General features: G+C 35.6%; 1 pseudogene; it reads right to left on the bottom strand.

Annotated features, from left to right (window-relative positions):
* Positions 1-38: 38 nt before the first annotated feature.
* On the bottom strand, positions 39-1,019 carry LOC136069678 (uncharacterized protein At1g01500-like; annotated as a pseudogene).
* Between the last annotated feature and the right edge of the window lie 3,330 nt (positions 1,020-4,349).

The following is a 4,349-nucleotide window of genomic DNA, read 5'->3' as shown; positions in this document are numbered from 1 at the left end:
ATCAATAAATGAATGAAACAATATGTCAATATCAATACCTGAACTTTCGGTGGCGAACCAATCCACTACCATTCCTCCGCTCTTTCCGATTTCCTCGTCCTCCGGAATCGCGTCGAGGACGGCGTGCCTCAACACCTTCCGCCGCGGCTAATCTGAATCGTCTTCGTCAAGATCACAGGCACTCCCGAGCAGCACCCGGCGATATAGACTCGAAGGAGGGCGCCGAAACCCCGAGCTTCGGCTGGAAAAACGCCGAAGAGCCCGAACCAATCGACGCAGCCATATAACAGTCCATGGTCCAGCCGGTTTTCGCGTCATTGTCGGAGCCGACGCTCCCATTAAGCCAATTGGCTACCACGGCCCAAAGACCCGCAGAGAACCAACTCCTGGTTCTCGTAGACCTCGAATTCGACACGCCGGTGACGCGGATGGTATCGGTGCTGACGTAGGTGACCTCCGACGACTCCTTGTCGAGGCGGGCGGCGGAGGGTCAGAGAGGCCGATTCGGATGCGGAATGCGCGAATTGTTGATCTCAAGCGATACGCCGATCTCGCGGCGGAGGTGGCGGAGCGTGAGGTGGTCGGGGACGGTGTCGGTCACGCACGGCGCGATCCGAACGTAGAAGAGCCGGCTTTCGAACCACGACGAGTGGTTGGGACCCCGAGGCGGATGTCCGTTTGAGAAACCGTACTGTTTGGACGTCGCCATTGACGATTCCTTCTCTGAATTTTCCATTTTGAGGCTTTTGATTTGATTTGGGTTACGAAATTGGTTGAAATGAAATGAGAGGAAAGGGAAAAAAGAATTCACATGTTGAGAATTTGGGGAAGAAGAAAAATGAAGCTGTGGAATTCTTTCTTTCTCAGGGTTTTGGAATTTTGTGCTGTGCAACGGAGGAAGGGAGGGAGAGTGACCTTGGCCTTTCTTGCCCTTGAGTTTGTTGGTTGCTGAAACAAAGAGGACACAGTCAACAACCACTGGAAATGTGGGGGAATCTTCAAGACACGCGTCGTTTTAGGCATTTTGAGGGGACTTAACGACACCATTTTTTTTAACGCCGTTATCTTTTCTGTTTCTGTTTCTGTTTGGGGTTGCTGCTAGACAGACTGCTAGTACTAGTAATAGTAACAGTAGTGTGGTATTTTGGCTCGGAGGAGGGAATGGAATGGAAAGGAATAAAAAAAATAATTTTAGAATATTCTTCCCTTCTTTTATTTGGGAGTTTTAATGGAGGGAATGGAAAGTTCATTCCCTTGTTTGGGAGTTTAAGTGAGAGGGAATGGAATAGGTAGGAGGGAACACTCATTCCTTTTTATTCCCTTAAAATCTCAAATTTTCATTCCCCCGAAATTGGGAGGAATGGAAGGGAATGAAATTAGATTTAATGATTTTTTTACTAAAACTCCCAAAATACCCCTATATATTCAACCTTTATTTTAAAACAGAGGTTTAATAGTAATATTGTCATAAAATGATTCCATTCCATTCTCTCAATGTTGCTCTCAAACAGGATTCTTACATTCCATTCATTTTCATTCCTTTATTTTAAAACATCCAAACAAGGTTACTTAATTCCATTCCATTCCATTCTTTTCCCTTATTTAAATACATTTCATTCCATTCCATTCCATTCCTTTCCATTCCCTTATGAACTCCCAAGCAGAGCCTTAAGGAAAATGGGCACATGATAAATAGTTTTGGGCTAGCTACTTTTTGGTGTTATCATGCCAACCTCAGCCCGCTCAGACTTCTCATTCCGCATAAAAAGTAAAAACCTTGACTCCGCCTACCATACATCTAAACTCACACCCAATTCTATAAATGTCAACTTGTGATTATATTTTAACACTTACAACCAGAACCACCATAGTACTTGCTGGGAAAAAAAATGTACCAATTACAAGGTAAGACTTAAACATGTTATAAATTTAGGTGTGTTTCTATACTTATACTTCTATTTTTTGGCCGAGTACGTATATAATACTATAATTAGGAGATGAGAAATTTTAATCTAGATGTCTTAGTTAAAAAAAAAAGAACTTTCAGTTAAGGTACAAGACTCTTGACAATATGATGTATTGTTTATTTTTTTAGATAATTCAATAATTACAATAAAGGGAAGAGATTTTAACCATAGACATCTTTTTTTTTTTTTAAAAGAACCATAGACATCTTTGGTTGAAAACATTAATAGGTACCAATTGAGTTATGAATCTCTTGACAAGATAAAATTGTGCTTCTTACTTTCAACTTATTATTACTACAATTATTTTGCATGGAAGACTAGAATCGCACATTGTAATTGTGACAATTGGCAAATGTTGCGGAGGGTTGATATATTTTGATACATGACTTGTTATTTGGCACAAGAAGAGTTGGCCTTTTTTCTTTTGGTTTAATGATGCCAAGCTAGGCCACTCAGACTTGTTATTTGGCACAAAAACATGAGGTAGGTACTCGCTATTTTCAAGTGATTACTACTCAACTATTTTGCAGGGGAACAAAAGACAAAAGAAAACACTTTTCTAGTTCGGTAAGTAATATAAAACACCTGGTCACAACTTATAATCATGGATTATAAGACAATATATGAAAAGCTAACAACAGCTAAATATCTCTCCGAGCTAGTTTCTAGATAAACCTTTTAAACTTTTTATATATTTTTATATTAAGTATGAATGGTGGAAATCTAACCATTAGATTATATGTCCTTATTATATCTTTCATGCTTACAAAATTTTAAGAACATCAAATATCAATTGCTATGTCATCAAACAAATATTAAAATTTCAAGTTTTTATGATTTGAAATTATATATAAAATATAAATTTGTTGATCAAATAGTAAATAAAATTCGATTTGAACGAAACTTGATATGCATGTTATGAACATAAGAAACATGAAATTTAAAAATTAAATTTTTTTAAATTAAAAAAAAAAAATGTTACATGAAAAGTTTGATAAGTTTCAAGGAAACTTTATTCGTATCATTATGACTCTTAAAGGGCTATTTGATATGGTAGTTTAAATAATACTTTTTAATTTTTAAATAATATTATATATATTTTTAAATATTTTTTCAACCCGCATATATTTTTAAAAAAATATAAATTACGTTACTAAATCAGTAATACCACCCTGAAATTTTGAACGCCGAACTTCCTTTTCTTTTCCCCTCAAATTAAGCCTAGCGTATCCTACAGTGACCTCGTCCTATTGTACTATCAATGAAAACTATATAGGTCGGCTACTCTACTCCCACTTGCTAGACAGGAAATGATATCAAAAATCAATGTCACCCACTAAACAGAAATTGTAGAAGTAGAAGAGCTTTTGATTTGATCATCTTGGACGAACATCTTTATATAATTTTTTGTACAAATTTTAGTTTAGAGTCTAAAGACTCTCTTTCTATTTGAATTAACCATTTCTTCAGGAAAAAAAAATATATATATGTATATATATATATTAACCATTTTTTAAATATATATCCTCTGCCAGCCTCTCTATTTCATTTAAAAATTTCATTTAAATAATTGTTTCTCAAAAAAGAAATTTATATATATATATATATATTTCATTTAAATAATAATTTTTCCCTTCTCAAAATCTTCATTTTCCTTAATAATTTTAATTTTAAGATCTTAATAATAATAAAGAGGTTATGTTATACGTCTAATATAGATTGTGATATAGAAATGAGGTAGATTTGTGTTCTACATATACTTTTCCCACACGGATGATTACAAAACTTTTGATTGATGTGTGTATTACCACAGAATGTCATTCCTTTAATTTCTGATTGCAGAAACCTTTTGGCAAGAACATGGACATTGTATCTATTTAGTTAGTGCATTTTAAATTAAATCACATTAAAAATTAAATTAACTGAAGCTTAATAAAGGAATGAGTTATAGTGGAGTTTGTTAAAGAAAGAGTTAACTTGTTGTAGGAGCCTTTTTGTGTGTTGTGGGTTGGGTTGGACTGCTTCCTGTGGTGATGGGCCCGAGTATTCTGAGTAGGAGAATTGAGACCGGTCCAACTGTAACTCACTTTGGACGGGTTTGTGCGCAAACTAGGTCTCATCTGCCAGGAGTGTACTTACGGCAGGCAGAACTGTTTCAAATGATTTACGGCAAACAAATAAAACAATAGCAGAAGGATAAAAAATATAACGACCTTTTCCTAATGAAAAATAACCAAGTAATCTCTATTTTTATACTAATCACAGTAATGGCAACGACAGTTATAACAATAGCTTTACAAAAGAGATAGAGGATTAAGTGATGATATGAGTTAATTGAAAATAAATGTCAAGTCAAGTTTGGGTCCGTAGGGGCAAAGACGA

Source organism: Quercus suber, unplaced genomic scaffold (assembly GCF_002906115.3).
Source record: "Quercus suber isolate HL8 unplaced genomic scaffold, Cork oak 2.0 scaffold_183, whole genome shotgun sequence".
In the NCBI taxonomy this organism is placed as follows: Eukaryota; Viridiplantae; Streptophyta; class Magnoliopsida; order Fagales; family Fagaceae; genus Quercus; species Quercus suber.
This window is presented reverse-complemented; position numbering and strand designations above follow the sequence as displayed.